Source organism: Tachypleus tridentatus, chromosome 3 (assembly GCF_004210375.1).
Source record: "Tachypleus tridentatus isolate NWPU-2018 chromosome 3, ASM421037v1, whole genome shotgun sequence".
Lineage (NCBI taxonomy): Eukaryota > Metazoa > Arthropoda > Merostomata > Xiphosura > Limulidae > Tachypleus > Tachypleus tridentatus.
This window is the reverse complement of record NC_134827.1, coordinates 50,742,185-50,761,869: the sequence shown is the minus strand read 5'-3', so window position 1 is coordinate 50,761,869 and position 19,685 is coordinate 50,742,185.

Below are 19,685 nucleotides of genomic sequence, written 5' to 3'. Positions count from 1 at the left end.
AATCAACAACACAGTCACTGTGTGTTTAAATAACATAAATCAACAACACAGTCACTGTGTGTTTAAATAACATAAATCAACAACACAGTCACTGTGTGTTTAAATAACATAAATCAACAACACAGTCACTGTGTGTTTAAATAACATAAATCAACAACACAGTCACTGTGTGTTTAAATAACATAAATCAACAACACAGTCACTGTGTGTTTAAATAACATAAATCAACAACACAGTCACTGTGTGTTTAAATAACATAAATCAACAACACAGTCACTGTGTGTTTAAATAACATAAATCAACAACACAGTCACTGTGTGTTTAAATAACATAAATCAACAACACAGTCACTGTGTGTTTAAATAACATAAATCAACAACACAGTCACTGTGTGTTTAAATAACATAAATCAACAACACAGTCACTGTGTGTTTAAATAACATAAATCAACAACACAGTCACTGTGTGTTTAAATAACATAAATCAACAACACAGTCACTGTGTGTTTAAATAACATAAATCAACAACACAGTCACTGTGTGTGTTTAAATAACATAAATCAACAACACAGTCACTGTGTGTTTAAATAACATAAATCAACAACACAGTCACTGTGTGTTTAAATAACATAAATCAACAACACAGTCACTGTGTGTTTAAATAACATAAATCAACAACACAGTCACTGTGTGTTTAAATAACATAAATCAACAACACAGTCACTGTGTGTTTAAATAACATAAATCAACAACACAGTCACTGTGTGTTTAAATAACATAAATCAACAACACAGTCACTGTGTGTTTAAATAACATAAATCAACAACACAGTCACTGTGTGTTTAAATAACATAAATCAACAACACAGTCACTGTGTGTTTAAATAACATAAATCAACAACACAGTCACTGTGTGTTTAAATAACATAAATCAACAACACAGTCACTGTGTGTTTAAATAACATAAATCAACAACACAGTCACTGTGTGTTTAAATAACATAAATCAACAACACAGTCACTGTGTGTTTAAATAACATAAATCAACAACACAGTCACTGTGTGTTTAAATAACATAAATCAACAACACAGTCACTGTGTGTTTAAATAACATAAATCAACAACACAGTCACTGTGTGTTTAAATAACATAAATCAACAACACAGTCACTGTGTGTTTAAATAACATAAATCAACAACACAGTCACTGTGTGTTTAAATAACATAAATCAACAACACAGTCACTGTGTGTTTAAATAACATAAATCAACAACACAGTCACTGTGTGTTTAAATAACATAAATCAACAACACAGTCACTGTGTGTTTAAATAACATAAATCAACAACACAGTCACTGTGTGTTTAAATAACATAAATCAACAACACAGTCACTGTGTGTTTAAATAACATAAATCAACAACACAGTCACTGTGTGTTTAAATAACATAAATCAACAACACAGTCACTGTGTGTTTAAATAACATAAATCAACAACACAGTCACTGTGTGTTTAAATAACATAAATCAACAACACAGTCACTGTGTGTTTAAATAACATAAATCAACAACACAGTCACTGTGTGTTTAAATAACATAAATCAACAACACAGTCACTGTGTGTTTAAATAACATAAATCAACAACACAGTCACTGTGTGTTTAAATAACATAAATCAACAACACAGTCACTGTGTGTTTAAATAACATAAATCAACAACACAGTCACTGTGTGTTTAAATAACATAAATCAACAACACAGTCACTGTGTGTTTAAATAACATAAATCAACAACACAGTCACTGTGTGTTTAAATAACATAAATCAACAACACAGTCACTGTGTGTTTAAATAACATAAATCAACAACACAGTCACTGTGTGTTTAAATAACATAAATCAACAACACAGTCACTGTGTGTTTAAATAACATAAATCAACAACACAGTCACTGTGTGTTTAAATAACATAAATCAACAACACAGTCACTGTGTGTTTAAATAACATAAATCAACAACACAGTCACTGTGTGTTTAAATAACATAAATCAACAACACAGTCACTGTGTGTTTAAATAACATAAATCAACAACACAGTCACTGTGTGTTTAAATAACATAAATCAACAACACAGTCACTGTGTGTTTAAATAACATAAATCAACAACACAGTCACTGTGTGTTTAAATAACATAAATCAACAACACAGTCACTGTGTGTTTAAATAACATAAATCAACAACACAGTCACTGTGTGTTTAAATAACGTAAATCAACAACACAGTCACTGTATGTTTAAATAATATAAATCAACAACACAGTCACTGTGTGTTTAAATAACATAAATCAACAACACAGTCACTGTGTGTTTAAATAACATAAATCAACAACACAGTCACTGTGTGTTTAAATAACATAAATCAACAACACAGTCACTGTGTGTTTAAATAACATAAATCAACAACACAGTCACTGTGTGTTTAAATAACATAAATCAACAACACAGTCACTGTGTGTTTAAATAACATAAATCAACAACACAGTCACTGTGTGTTTAAATAACATAAATCAACAACACAGTCACTGTGTGTTTAAATAACATAAATCAACAACACAGTCGCTGTGTGTTTAAATAACATAAATCAACAACACAGTCACTGTGTGTTTACATAACATAAATCAACAACACAGTCCCGGTGTGTTTAAATAACATTAATCAACAACACAGTCACTGTGTGTTTAAATAACATAAATCAACAACACAGTCACTGTGTGTTTAAATAACATAAATCAACAACACAGTCACTGTGTGTTTAAATAACATAAATCGACAACACAGTCGGTGTGTGTTTAAATAACATAAATCAACAACACAGTCACTGTGTGTTTAAATAACATAAATCAACAACACAGTCGCGGTGTGTTTAAATAACATAAATCAACAACACAGTCACTGTGTGTTTAAATAACATAAATCAACAACACAGTCACTGTGTGTTTAAATAACATAAATCAACAACACAGTCACTGTGTGTTTAAATAACATAAATCAACAACACAGTCACTGTGTGTTTAAATAACATAAATCAACAACACAGTCACTGTGTGTTTAAATAACATAAATCAACAACACAGTCACTGTGTGTTTAAATAACATAAATCAACAACACAGTCACTGTGTGTTTAAATAACATAAATCAACAACACAGTCACTGTGTGTTTAAATAACATAAATCAACAACAAGTCACTGTGTGTTTAAATAACATAAATCAACAACACAGTCACTGTGTGTTTAAATAACATAAATCAACAACACAGTCACTGTGTGTTTAAATAACATAAATCAACAACACAGTCACTGTGTGTTTAAATAACATAAATCAACAACACAGTCGCGGTGTGTTTAAATAACATAAATCAACAACACAGTCACTGTGTGTTTAAATAACATAAATCAACAACACAGTCACTGTGTGTTTAAATAACATAAATCAACAACACAGTCACTGTGTGTTTAAATAACATAAATCAACAACACAGTCACTGTGTGTTTAAATAACATAAATCAACAACACAGTCACTGTGTGTTTAAATAACATAAATCAACAACACAGTCACTGTGTGTTTAAATAACATAAATCAACAACACAGTCACTGTGTGTTTAAATAACATAAATCAACAACACAGTCACTGTGTGTTTAAATAACATAAATCAACAACACAGTCACTGTGTGTTTAAATAACATAAATCAACAACACAGTCACTGTGTGTTTAAATAACATAAATCAACAACACAGTCACTGTGTGTTTAAATAACATAAATCAACAACACAGTCACTGTGTGTTTAAATAACATAAATCAACAACACAGTCACTGTGTGTTTAAATAACATAAATCAACAACACAGTCACTGTGTGTTTAAATAACATAAATCAACAACACAGTCACTGTGTGTTTAAATAACATAAATCAACAACACAGTCACTGTGTGTTTAAATAACATAAATCAACAACACAGTCACTGTGTGTTTAAATAACATAAATCAACAACACAGTCACTGTGTGTTTAAATAACATAAATCAACAACACAGTCACTGTGTGTTTAAATAACATAAATCAACAACACAGTCACTGTGTGTTTAAATAACATAAATCAACAACACAGTCACTGTGTGTTTAAATAACATAAATCAACAACACAGTCACTGTGTGTTTAAATAACATAAATCAACAACACAGTCACTGTGTGTTTAAATAACATAAATCAACAACACAGTCACTGTGTGTTTAAATAACATAAATCAACAACACAGTCAGTCACTGTGTGTTTAAATAACATAAATCAACAACACAGTCACTGTGTGTTTAAATAACATAAATCAACAACACAGTCACTGTGTGTTTAAATTGTGGTTATTCCATAAGTTTCATCTGGCAAAAGCAACAGTGGCTGAAAATCGTATTTTTGACGACAGAGTGTGTGTGTGTGTTTTCTTACAGCAAAGCCACATCGAGTTATCTGTTGAGTCCACCGAGGGGAATCAAACCCCTGATTTTAGCGTTGTAAGTCGTCCGCAGGCTTACCGCCGAGCCACTGGGGAGCCAATAAAAACAGACTTGCATCCTGCTATAACTCGTGTGTTATATCTCTCTGTTTGTCTTCTAACTCGTATTAGGAACTGTTGATTGTATTAACAGTATATATATTTTTATTTTAAAATATATACATTTTCATAGCTGCAGTAATAAATAAATATAGATTAGTTAGCGAAGCGGCCACTAGGAGTACTGTTTGTTTTTGCGTGTGTTTTTTTTTTTTTCTTTGAATATCGCTATCCTTCCCTAATTTAGCAGTGTAAGACCAGAGGGAAGGCAGCTAGTCATCATCACCCACCGCCAACTCTTCGGCTACTCTTTTACTAACGAATAGTGGGATTGACCATCACATTATAACGCCCCCATGGCTGAAAGGGCGAGCATGTTTGGCGCGACAGGGAATCGAACCCGCGACCCTGGGATTACGGGTCAAGGCGACCCAGCTGTTTGTTTTAAAGTTAAGCACAAATCTACACAATGGGCAAATTTGTGCTCTGCTCACTAGTGCTTTCTAGCGTTGTAAGTGTGCAGACATACCGTTGTGGCACTTGGAGGGGGGGATATACACACAATCTGTGTCATTACTGACATACAAAGGACAAAAACGGGAACACTGTTTATATTAATAACTGGTGAAACATTAATTCTACATTTGTTCTAATCTTATTTAAACATTTATATAGCTACTGGCATTGTTCGAAATAAAATGTATTTCATAAACCTCTCGCCGTGCAGAGCAGAGCAAGGAATATTTTAATAATGTTATGTAATCAAACAAACAGTACGTGTTCGGCATATGTGCATCAAAATTAGCAATATTACTCGGTCAAATAAACCCTTGTGCCCCACGTTTAAGTTTTTTTCCTATACCCCTGATATGAGTAGACGCTCGCATGTTTGTTTTAAATTTTCTCGCAAAGCTACGCAAGAGCTATCTGTGCGTTTAAAGCTGACCTCAGTTATTGATATTATAAACTGAAGGGAAGAACGCTGACAAACTCTTGGAATAATCCTGTCTTATCGAAGTGTGAGATTTGACTGTTATTCTTATAACGCTTCTACAGTCTTTAAGTGAGGAAAGCATGTTTGCAGCAACTGGACGCGGTTTACGAACTTGGGACTCGCAGTCGGGTCAGACTAGCCATAAACTAAGCTACCCCCATGTTACTATGGGTAGCGTTGAACTGGCTCTGATTTTAATAGCTCAGATAAGTATGTGTGTGTTTTCTTATAGCAAAGCCACATCGGACTATCTGCTGAGTCCATCGAGGGGAATCGAACCCCTACTTTAGCTCAGATAAGTATTCTCAACTCAAATGGTGGTCGGTTGTAGAATGATAGAACATGTTGAGCTGTGTAGACCTATGAACCACCGCTAGTACAGCAGTAAATATACGGATTTACAACGCTCAAGGCAGGGGTTCGATTCTCTTCGGTGGACTCCGCAGATAGCCCGATAAGGCTTTGCTATAAGAAAAATACACACACAGACCTATGAATACGTGACGTTTAAAGTATCCGTTTTAAGGAGAAACTCTCTCATGAGAATGATTTAGATTGGTATCTTAATTAAAACGTTGAAAATTAATTCGTATAAGTTTATTTATCGTATTTTCATTAAGGTTGAAGGAAAGTCGTAATGAAAACACTTTAGAGATCTCAAAACGATGCTCATGTGACATGTACAGTTGTGTAATTCGTGCGTTTAATTTAACAAATCGTATATTTACTGTTTTTATCACAACGCTGATCTCATGATCGATACTTACAAGTACAAATCACTACATTTCAACACACCAGTAAAATATTGTAATATTCCTTCAAAGAGCTGTTGTAATGCGATTACTGTGGTTCGAATACTTACATGTAACGAAACCTGAGGAAGCAGTTTTGTTGGTTATATTAATGTATGTGTGGTATAATAACACAGAGCTGCACTATGGATTAACTGTGTCATGTCTGCTGTGAGAAGTACGGACTGGACTCTAGACTTTTAAACCCTTGAGACACGGTGAACAGAACCAGAGGCCGTATACTTATGTTTGTCGCATCACGTTAATTTAGAACATCAAATAAGAACAACAAGAACCAATCTAAAGATTTCACCAAATAATTTTCTTATTCAAGTACCCCGGCATGACCAGGTGGATAAGGCACTCGACTCGTAATCTGAGAGTCGCGGGTTTAAATTCCCGTCACACTAAACATGTTCGCCCTTTCAGCCATGGGGCGTTATAATGTTACGACCAATCCCATTATTCGTTGGCAAAAGTGTAGCCCAAGAGTTGGCGGTGGGTGGTGATGGCTAGCTGTCTTCCCTCTAGTCTTACATTGCAAAATTAGGAACGGCTAGCGCAGATAGCCCTCGGGTAGCTTTGCTCGAAGTTCAAAACAAACAAAACCAAACATATTCAAGCCAAAATCTAAACTTCAGTATCAGCTTGATGTTTAAAAGAACGGATCAAAGAAACCCTGTAAGATTTCTGATCAGATAGTAGAACGAAGAGCTAATCTTGTCAGGGTCGGTGAGAACTGGACAGTGACTTATCATCTATCAGTGTTTGATTGGAAAATACCTATGAGTTTAGATGTAAACAAAGAAAATCCTTAACGCTTTTCTCGTATCATAGGTTTTTAGTTTTGTCCGTGGTGTCAAACAGGAGGATGGACACTGTGGTTAAAAACTAAGCCCTCCTTCTAAAATCTGGTGGGTGTTTTGCACGAGCTTCGTCCGACAAAAATTCTGAGGTGAAAGAATGAAGGTATTTAGAAATGTTGGAACTCGTCACCAGCCCCATTAATATCACAATGTCAGTAATTTTCCAAACGCTCGCTATAGTCTATTGTATATTCTATTGTCTCTGCAGACAGCCTTTAAGTAGCTTTTCGTAAGGTTATGAGTCATTTAATAAATCATAGCATACGCGGCTAGTGCCGCTGACTGTTTTCCCTTCAACTAACAATCAATTATAAATTCATGGTATCTGTCAGTGATTTCTCGTTTCGCTTTTGTAGGTAACATGTGATATAGGGTGCCGTTCCGGTTGAAAATCCCAAATATAATTATACAAGAAATTCAGAAGTGAGTGTTACATTCAAATTACAACTAACAAACCTGTAACACGGCAGACGTATAATTACAACAGGTGTTTATGGATTCGACCCGAGCGGTCCAAACAACATAAAGATCTGTAGTGTCGTTAATGTGAATTGTTCTACGTATATGTTACATGAGCACACTTCAAATATTTCAAAGTATTTCAAATTTAGTATGTCCTATGTTATAAATGTTTTTTTAAAAGTTGACAGCTCATTTTATCTGTAAACTGTCTGTCAAATTTGAACGTTGTTCTCGTCAAGTAACTTATAAAAGAATCTATTGAGGCCAAGGCTTTGTGACTTCTAACGTAAGGGATTACACTCTACATAAAAATGGCCAATCAGGATTAAGCAATTCCCATTCAAAATTCAAAATTGAAGTTCTCCCCCAGGGACGCGCTCTGATAGAAGAGACTGCATTAAAATAGAGTAGTCTTTTCGAAACTAAGGAAAACGTCAGAATAAATCTACAGAAAAAAGCCCACGAACAGCTAATAAAATTTAACTCAGTAAATTATTTTTACTTGTGTACAGTTGAATCTCTATTTTAATATCTTCGATAGGGTTCTGTATTAGCACAGGACTATCTTTGTGTATTCATCATTTTCATTTTATCGAAGTTTTGCACGTTGTGAAAGATAATTTCGATAGTGTCCCAGATTGTGTACGTTAGTGAAAGATAATATCGATAGTGTCCCAGATTGTGTACGTTAGTGGAAGTTAATATCGATAGTGTTCCAGATTGTGTACGTTAGTGAAAGATAATATCGATAGTGTCCCAGATTGTGTACTTTAATGAAAGATAATATCGATAGTGTCCCAGATTGTGTAGGTTAGTGAAAGGTAATATCGATTGTGTCCCAGATTGTGTACTTTAATGAAAGATAATATCGACAATGTTCCAGATTGTGTACTTTAATGAAAGATAATATCGATAGTGTCCCAGATTGTGTACGTTAGTGAAAGATAATATCGATAGTGTCCCAGATTGTGTACTTTAATGAAAGATAATATCGATAGTGTCCCAGATTGTGTACGTTAGTGAAAGGTAATATCGAAAGTGTCCCAGATTGTGTACTTTAATGAAAGATAATATCGATAGTGTCCCAGATTGTGTACGTTAGTGAAAGATAATATCGATAGTGTCCCAGATTGTGTACGTTAGTGAAAGATAATATTGATAGTGTCCCAGATTGTGTACGTTAGTGAAAGATAATATCGATAGTGTCCCAGATTGTGTACGTTAGTGAAAGATAATATCGACAGTGTTCCAGATTGTGTACGTTAGTGAAAGGTAATATCGATTGTGTCCCAGATTGTGTACGTTAGTGAAAGATAATATTGATAGTGTCCCAGATTGTGAACGTTAGTGAAAGATAATATTGATAGTGTCCCAGATTGTGTACGTTAGTAAAAGATAATATCGATAGTGTCCCAGATTGTGTACGTTAGTGGAATATAATGTCGTTACTGTCCCAGATTGTTGTCGTATTCGCCACCTCTCACTAAACACAACAGTTTCGAAAAATCGAGCAAACCCTTAGTAATCCTAAGCAAAAGTGATCCAAGATAAGTTTAGGTGAAAAGGAACCAATCATTCAACACCAAGCTTTATCAGCTGGTTCAGGTGTATGAAATCGTTTGTGGAACATATGAAAACAAAGCTTTACTGATTGTATTGCAAGATTATTTTAAAATCGTATTTTTTTATTACGAAACTTTGTTAAGATCTCAAGTCGAACTGTGTACTGATGTTCATTTATCAGTTCTGTCAGTTAATAGGATCGTTACGAACAAAATTTAACATTCGTTGTTTTGTCATCACGATTTAATCAAACGTTTTAATCTTTGGTATAAGAAATAAATGATCAGAAATATTGTGAGAAATATAACGGTATATTAAAGTATATGTAGAGGATTGTTTGTTTGTTTTCCGCGCACAGCTACTCGAGGGCTATCTGTGCTAGCCGTCCCGAATTTAGCAATGTAAGATCAGAGGGAAGGCAGCTAGTCATCGCCACCCACTGCCAAATCTTGGGCTACTCTTTTGCCAATGAATAGTGGGGTTGACTGTCACATTATAACGTCCCTATGTCTGAAAAGGCGGGCATGTTTGGTGCGAGCGGGATGCGAACCCGCGACCCTCGCATTACGAGTTTAACGCCTTTACTCGCTTGGCCATGCCGGGCCTTATGTAGAGGAGCGAACAACGTTTCAACCTTCTTCGGTCATTGTCAGGTTCACAAAAAATGAAATAAAGAGGTAACTGACCGAAATATAATGTGGTCAGCTATCGATCAGTTATCTGTTTCTTTTTTGTGAACGTGACGATGACCGAAGAAGGTCGAAACGTTGTTCGCTCCTCCATATAACAAAATTTCTCAACCCAAACCAGCCGTTTTTACATATATTTTTCTCTATAAGTGGGTTTTCTCGTCATCACTGATAACGGTATGTTGATTAAAGAACAAACAGCACCGACCTAAATTCAGAAGAAAAGACAGGTAAGCCCACAATATTTGTGGGAATGCAAGAGATCATTTTTCTACATGTTCTTTGGGGTTCAGTTTGGTAACAACATGAGCTGAAATAATGAAATACTGCTGGCGTCATCTGTTGAGTAGTATGAGAACTATTATTTAAAATGATTAGTTTATTATTTACAAAGTGTGTCGTTAATCTATTTAATGAATACAGCCAGAATACCACAACTGTATGATTACAGATGCATGTGAATAGTAGGTAATGTATATTATTAACGTAAAGCAGTTTTCATAATATCAGATAATAAATTAACAGCCGCTTATCATACGAAAGATGGATTGAACTTTCATCAAAGAAGCTTTAATAGTTTACTACGAGCGGAATGATGCTGGTGTGAACTACTAATTGGAGTTCCGAGCTCCTAAATCGGAATATCCAAGGTTAGAGCCGCGATATATCTATGAACACACTCCGTACATTCACCTGTGGATGAATTTTGACTAGAGAGACAACTTTCCTAGTTGGTTAAGAGTAGCACGTGCATAATGTGTGACGTAAACTGCTTGCTGATTGCCGTCCTTCTGTTCAACAGTTCTAAACCACGAATGGTTAAGGTTCCTTTCAGGTTGGACATGTCAGATTAGGTCAGGTCATCGGTATAAGAATGTCCCTTAATTCAGCAAAACCATAGAGTAGAAAATCATAATATGTTGGGAACTCTGGAAGAAACACTGGAGCACGTTGGGGTGACACCAACCATCCACTTTAACACCATGTTAACCAGGTTTTCGATGCACCTAAAGCTGTAAGAAGTATGAATAGGATTATGTACCTTGGCTCGTCCAGAGTCTTGTCAGCTCCACAAGGTGGAGCACTTGTGGTATGTTGTACAAGAACTTTGCAGGTAGCTGACACTAAAACATCTGTTTAATACTGGTGTCAGGAGGTTTACCTCAACAGCATTGTAAAACACCATGTTTTTCACTCAAATGTAAAACCATGCACCCAATCCTAGAAAAACTGTCCTTTTCAGTTGGAATATTCCGTCTACATAATTGTCCCGTAGACTCCAATCAAGCAAGGAATTTCTTGAAAGAGACTTTATGAAACAGTCGTGAGTGATTTATACTATACAACTACCACAAAGAGAACTCGTCACCATCAGATCTCAAACGTACCCACATGCATAAAGTATCTGAAAATACCAGAATCGGAGAAAATCGGACAAGCATGAAAGAGTATAAACTGAATATGAGATGAAGAAAAAAAGTCCACTTTAAAGACCATGATGGACCACCGACGGTGAAGAGACTAGTTGAACGTTAAAGCTACTGATGAGAAGTAAACAAAGTAACCTCACATTTGAATTACTGTGTGAAAAGGTGTGAACTTGTACTGTGTGAAAAGGTGTTAAATTCAGAACAAGTAGAAGTACATATTATACAAGTAGAGAACAAACAACGAAAAAATAATATTACACATATAGAGTAGTGGACAAGAAGGAACTAATATTACACATACAGAGTAGTGGACAAGGAGGAAGTAATGTTACACATATAGAGTAGTGGACAAGAAGGAAGTAATGTTACACATATAGAGTAGTGGACAAGGAGGAAGTAATGTCACACATATAGAGTAGTGGACAAGAAGGAAGTAATGTTACACATGTAGAGTAGCGGACAAGAAGGAAGTAATGTTACACATGTAGAGTAGTGGACAAGGAGGAAGTAATATTACACATAAAGAGTAGTGGACAAGAAGGAAGTAATATTACACATATAGAGTAGTGGACAAGAAGGAAGTAATGTTACACATATAGAGTAGTGGACAAGAAGGAAGTAATATTACACATATAGAGTAGTGGACAAGAAGGAAATAATATTACACATATAGAGTAGTGGACAAGGAGGAAGTAATATTACACATATAGAGTAGTGGACAAGAAGGAAGTAATGTTACACATATAAAGTAGTGGACAAGAAGGAAGTAATATTACACATATAGAGTAGTGGACAAGAAGGAAGTAATGTTACACATATAGAGTGAGGACAAGGAGGAAGTAATATTACACATATAGAGGTGAGGAAGTGCTGTTACACATATAGAGTGAGGAACAAGGAGGAAGTAATATTACACATATAGAGTGAGGAACAAGGAGGAAGTAACATTTCACATATAGAGTAGTGGACAAGGAGGAAGTAATGTTACACATATAGAGTGAGGAACAAGGAGGAAGTAATATTACACATATAGAGTGAGGAACAAGAAGGAAGTAATGTTACACATATAGAGTGAGGACAAGGAGGAAGTAATATTACACATATAGAGTGAGGAACAAGGAGGAAGTAATATTACACATATAGAGTAGTGGACAAGGAGGAAGTAATGTTACACATATAGAGTAGTGGACAAGAAGGAAGTAATGTTACACATATAGAGTAGTGGACAAGGAGGAAGTAATGTCACACATATAGAGTAGTGGACAAGAAGGAAGTAATGTTACACATGTAGAGTAGCGGACAAGAAGGAAGTAATGTTACACATGTAGAGTAGTGGACAAGGAGGAAGTAATATTACACATATAAAGTAGTGGACAAGAAGGAAGTAATATTACACATATAGAGTAGTGGACAAGAAGGAAGTAATATTACACATATAGAGTAGTGGACAAGAAGGAAATAATATTACACATATAGAGTAGTGGACAAGGAGGAAGTAATATTACACATATAGAGTAGTGGACAAGGAGGAAGTAATGTTACACATATAGAGTAGTGGACAAGAAGGAAGTAATGTTACACATATAAAGTAGTGGACAAGAAGGAAGTAATATTACACATATAGAGTAGTGGACAAGAAGGAAGTAATATTACACATATAGAGTAGTGGACAAGAAGGAAGTAATGTTACACATATAGAGTGAGGACAAGGAGGAAGTAATATTACACATATAGAGTGAGGAACAAGGAGGAAGTAATGTTACACATATAGAGTGAGGAACAAGGAGGAAGTAATATTACACATATAGAGTGAGGAACAAGGAGGAAGTAACATTTCACATATAGAGTAGTGGACAAGGAGGAAGTAATGTTACACATATAGAGTGAGGAACAAGGAGGAAGTAATATTACACATATAGAGTGAGGAACAAGGAGGAAGTAATGTTACACATATAGAGTGAGGACAAGGAGGAAGTAATGTCACACATATAGAGTAGTGGACAAGAAGGAAGTAATGTTACACATGTAGAGTAGCGGACAAGAAGGAAGTAATGTTACACATGTAGAGTAGTGGACAAGGAGGAAGTAATATTACACATAAAGAGTAGTGGACAAGAAGGAAGTAATATTACACATATAGAGTAGTGGACAAGAAGGAAGTAATGTTACACATATAGAGTAGTGGACAAGAAGGAAGTAATATTACACATATAGAGTAGTGGACAAGAAGGAAATAATATTACACATATAGAGTAGTGGACAAGAAGGAAGTAATATTACACATATAGAGTAGTGGACAAGAAGGAAATAATATTACACATACAGAGTAGTGGACAAGAAGGAAGTAATATTACACATATAGAGTAGTGGACAAGAAGGAAATAATGTTACACATATAGAGTGAGGACAAGGAGGAAGTAATATTACACATATAGAGTGAGGAACAAGGAGGAAGTAATATTACACATATAGAGTAGTGGACAAGGAGGAAGTAATGTTACACATATAGAGTAGTGGACAAGAAGGAAGTAATGTTACACATATAGAGTAGTGGACAAGGAGGAAGTAATGTCACACATAGAGAGAGTGGAAGTAATATTACACATAGGAGGAGGAAGTAATTAGTACATATAGAGTGAGGAACAAGGAGGAAGTAATATTACACATATAGAGAGTGGACAAGGAGGACAAGGAGGATATAATATTACACATATAGAGTGAGTGAACAAGGAGGAAGTAATATTACACATATAGAGTGAGGAACAAGGAGGAAGTAACATTTCACATATAGAGTAGTGGACAAGGAGGAAGTAATGTTACACATATAGAGTGAGGACAAGGAGGAAGTAATATTACACATATAGAGTGAGGACAAGGAGGAAGTAATATTACACATATAGAGTGAGGACAAGGAGGAAGTAATATTACACATATAGAGTGAGGAACAAGGAGGAAGTAACATTTCACATATAGAGTAGTGGACAAGAAGGAAATAATATTACACATATAGAGTAGTGGACAAGGAGGAAGTAATATTACACATATAGAGTAGTGGACAAGAAGTAAGTAATGTTACACATATAAAGTAGTGGACAAGGAGGAAGTAATATTACACATATAGAGTGAGGAACAAGGAGGAAGTAATGTTACACATATAGAGTGAGGAACAAGGAGGAAGTAATATTACACATATAGAGTGAGGAACAAGGAGGAAGTAATATTACACATATAGAGAGTAGTGGACAAGGAGGAAGTAATGTTACACATATAGAGTGAGGAACAAGGAGGAAGTAATATTACACATATAGAGTGAGGAACAAGGAGGAAGTAATGTTACACATATAGAGTGAGGACAAGGAGGAAGTAATGTCACACATATAGAGTAGTGGACAAGAAGGAAGTAATGTTACACATATAGAGTAGTGGACAAGAAGGAAGTAATGTTACACATATAGAGTAGTGGACAAGGAGGAAGTAATATTACACATATAGAGTAGTGGACAAGAAGGAAGTAATATTACACATATAGAGTAGTGGACAAGAAGGAAGTAATGTTACACATATAGAGTAGTGGACAAGAAGGAAGTAATATTACACATATAGAGTAGTGGACAAGAAGGAAATAATATTACACATATAGAGTAGTGGACAAGAAGGAAGTAATATTACACATATAGAGTAGTGGACAAGAAGAAGTAATGTTACACATATAAAGTAGTGGACAAGAAGGAAGTAATATTACACATATAGAGTAGTGGACAAGAAGGAAGTAATATTACACATATAGAGTAGTGGACAAGAAGGAAGTAATGTTACACATATAGAGTGAGGAAAAGGAGGAAGTAATATTACACATATAGAGTGAGGAACAAGGAGGAAGTGCTGTTACACATATAGAGTGAGGAACAAGGAGGAAGTAATATTACACATATAGAGTGAGGAACAAGGAGGAAGTAACCTTTCACATATAGATTAGTGGACAAGGAGGAAGTAATGTTACACATATAGAGTGAGGAACAAGGAAAAAGTAATATTACACATATAGAGTAGTGGACAAGAAGGAAGTAATGTTACACATATAGAGTAGTGGACAAGGAGGAAGTAATGTCACACATATAGAGTAGTGGACAAGAAGGAAGTAATGTTACACATGTAGAGTAGTGGACAAGGAGGAAGTAATATTACACATAAGAGTAGTGGACAAGAAGGAAATAATATTACACATATAGAGTAGTGGACAAGAACGAAGTAATGTTACACATATAGAGTAGTGGACAAGAAGGAAGTAATATTACACATATAGAGTAGTGGACAAGAAGGAAATAATATTACACATATAGAGTAGTGGACAAGGAGGAAGTAATATTACACATATAGAGTAGTGGACAAGAAGGAAGTAATGTTACACATATAAAGTAGTGGACAAGAAGGAAGTAATATTACACATATAGAGTAGTGGACAAGAAGGAAGTAATATTACACATATAGAGTAGTGGACAAGAAGGAAGTAATGTTACACATATAGAGTGAGGACAAGGAGGAAGTAATATTACACATATAGAGTGAGGAACAAGGAGGAAGTGCTGTTACACATATAGAGTGAGGAACAAGGAGGAAGTAATGTTACACATATAGAGTGAGGAACAAGGAGGAAGTAACATTTCACATATAGAGTAGTGGACAAGGAGGAAGTAATGTTACACATATAGAGTGAGGAACAAGGAGGAAGTAATATTACACATATAGAGTGAGGAAAGGAAGGAAGTAATGTTACACATATAGAGTGAGGACAAGGAGGAAGTAATATTACACATATAGAGTGAGGAACAAGGAGGAAGTAATATTACACATATAGAGTAGTGGACAAGGAGGAAGTAATGTTACACATATAGAGTAGTGGACAAGAAGGAAGTAATGTTACACATATAGAGTAGTGGACAAGGAGGAAGTAATGTCACACATATAGAGTAGTGGACAAGAAGGAAGTAATGTTACACATATAGAGTAGTGGACAAGAAGGAAGTAATGTTACACATATAGAGTAGTGGACAAGGAGGAAGTAATATTACACATAAAAAGTAGTGGACAAGAAGGAAGTAATACTACACATATAGAGTAGTGGACAAGAAGGAAGTAATATTACACATATAGAGTAGTGGACAAGAAGGAAATAATATTACACATATAGAGTAGTGGACAAGGAGGAAGTAATATTACACATATAGAGTAGTGGACAAGGAGGAAGTAATGTTACACATATAGAGTAGTGGACAAGAAGGAAGTAATGTTACATATAAAGTAGTGGACAAGAAGGAAGTAATATTACACATATAGAGTAGTGGACAAGAAAGAAGTAATATTACACATATAGAGTAGTGGACAAGAAGGAAGTAATGTTACACATATAGAGTAGTGGACAAGAAGGAAGTAATGTTACACATATAGAGTGAGGACAAGGAGGAAGTAATATTACACATATAGAGTGAGGAACAAGGAGGAAGTACTGTTACACATATAGAGTGAGGAACAAGGACGAAGTAATATTACACATATAGAGTGAGGAACAAGGAGGAAGTAACATTTCACATATAGAGTAGTGGACAAGGAGGAAGTAAAGTTACACATATAGAGTGAGGAACAAGGAGGAAGTAATATTACACATATCGAGTGAGGACAAGGAGGAAGTAATGTCACACATATAGAGTAGTGGACAAGAAGGAAATAATGTTACACATGTAGAGTAGCGGACAAAAAGGAAGTAATGTTACACATGTAGAGTAGTGGACAAGGAGGAAGTAATATTACACATATAGAGTAGTGGACAAGAAGGAAGTAATATTACACATATAGAGTAGTGGACAAGAAGAAGTAATGTTACACATATAAAGTAGTGGACAAGAAGGAAGTAATATTACACATATAGAGTAGTGGACAAGAAGGAAGTAATATTACACATATAGAGTAGTGGACAAGAAGGAAGTAATGTTACACATATAGAGTGAGGACAAGGAGGAAGTAATATTACACATATAGAGTGAGGAACAACGAGGAAGTGCTGTTACACATATAGAGTGAGGAACAAGGAGGAAGTAATATTACACATATAGAGTGAGGAACAAGGAGGAAGTAACCTTTCACATATAGATTAGTGGACAAGGAGGAAGTAATGTTACACATATAGAGTGAGGAACAAGGAGGAAGTAATATTACACATATAGAGTAGTGGACAAGAAGGAAGTAATGTTACACATATAGAGTAGTGGACAAGGAGGAAGTAATGTCACACATATAGAGTAGTGGACAAGAAGGAAGTAATGTTACACATATAGAGTAGTGGACAAGGAGGAAGTAATATTACACATATAGAGTAGTGGACAAGAAGGAAGTAATGTTACACATATAGAGTGAGGACAAGGAGGAAGTAATATTACACATATAGAGTGAGGAACAAGGAGGAAGTACTGTTACACATATAGAGTGAGGAACAAGTACGAAGTAATATTACACATATAGAGTGAGGAACAAGGAGGAAGTAATATTACACACATATAGAGTAGTGGACAAGGAGGAAGTAATGTTACACATATAGAGTGAGGAACAAGGAGGAAGTAATATTACACATATAGAGTGAGGAACAAGGAGGAAGTAATGTTACACATATAGAGTGAGGACAAGGAGGAAGTAATGTTACACATATAGAGTAGTGGACAAGAAGGAAATAATGTTACACATATAGAGTAGTGGACAAAAAGGAAGTAATATTACACATATAGAGTAGTGGACAAGGAGGAAGTAATATTACACATATAGAGTAGTGGACAAGAAGGAAGTAATATTACACATATAGAGTGAGGAACAAGGAGGAAGTAATATTACACATATAGAGTGAGGAACAAGGAGGAAGTAATGTTACACATATAGAGTGAGGACAAGGAGGAATTAATGTCACACATATAGAGTAGTGGACAAGAAGGAAGTAATGTTACACATGTAGAGTAGCGGACAAGAAGGAAGTAATGTTACACATGTAGAGTAGTGGACAACGAGGAAGTAATATTACACATAAAGAGTAGTAGACAAGAAGGAAGTAATATTACACATATAGAGTAGTGGACAAGAAGGAAGTAATGTTACACATATAGAGTAGTGGACAAGAAGGAAGTAATATTACACATATAGAGTAGTGGACAAGAAGGAAATAATATTACACATATAGAGTAGTGGACAAGAAGGAAGTAATATTACACATATAGAGTAGTGGACAAGAAGAAGTAATGTTACACATATAAAGTAGTGGACAAGAAGGAAGTAATATTACACATATAGAGTAGTGGACAAGAAGGAAGTAATATTACACATATAGAGTAGTGGACAAGAAGGAAGTAATGTTACACATATAGAGTGAGGAAAAGGAGGAAGTAATATTACACATATAGAGTGAGGAACAAGGAGGAAGTGCTGTTACACATATAGAGTGAGGAACAAGGAGGAAGTAATATTACACATATAGAGTGAGGAACAAGGAGGAAGTAACCTTTCACATATAGATTAGTGGACAAGGAGGAAGTAATGTTACACATATAGAGTGAGGAACAAGGAAAAAGTAATATTACACATATAGAGTAGTGGACAAGAAGGAAGTAATGTTACACATATAGAGTAGTGGACAAGGAGGAAGTAATGTCACACATATAGAGTAGTGGACAAGAAGGAAGTAATGTTACACATGTAGAGTAGTGGACAAGGAGGAAGTAATATTACACATAAAGAGTAGTGGACAAGAAGGAAATAATATTACACATATAGAGTAGTGGACAAGAACGAAGTAATGTTACACATATAGAGTAGTGGACAAGAAGGAAGTAATATTACACATATAGAGTAGTGGACAAGAAGGAAATAATATTACACATATAGAGTAGTGGACAAGGAGGAAGTAATATTACACATATAGAGTAGTGGACAAGAAGGAAGTAATGTTACACATATAAAGTAGTGGACAAGAAGGAAGTAATATTACACATATAGAGTAGTGGACAAGAAGGAAGTAATATTACACATATAGAGTAGTGGACAAGAAGGAAGTAATGTTACACATATAGAGTGAGGACTAGGAGGAAGTAATATTACACATACAGAGTGAGGAACAAGGAGGAAGTGCTGTTACACATATAGAGTGAGGAACAAGGAGGAAGTAATGTTACACATATAGAGTGAGGAACAAGGAGGAAGTAACATTTCACATATAGAGTAGTGGACAAGGAGGAAGTAATGTTACACATATAGAGTGAG